We start from the raw sequence: 237 nt of genomic DNA, 5'->3' as shown, positions 1-237 counted from the left end.
GAAATAGAGGGAAAGAGAGAGAATGAGAGATATAGAGGGAGAGAGAGAGAGTCTGAGTGTGTGTGTGAGAGAGAGAGTAATAGAGGGAAAGAGAGAGAGATATAGAGGGAGAGAGAGAGTCTGAGAGTGTGAGAGAGAGAAATAGAGGGAAAGAGAGAGAATGAGAGAGATATAGAGGGAGAGAGAGAGACTAAGAGTGTGAGAGAGAGAAATAGAGGGAAAGAGAGAGAATGAGAG

This window comes from Pygocentrus nattereri, chromosome 22 (assembly GCF_015220715.1).
Source record: "Pygocentrus nattereri isolate fPygNat1 chromosome 22, fPygNat1.pri, whole genome shotgun sequence".
Lineage (NCBI taxonomy): Eukaryota > Metazoa > Chordata > Actinopteri > Characiformes > Serrasalmidae > Pygocentrus > Pygocentrus nattereri.
This window is presented reverse-complemented; position numbering follows the sequence as displayed.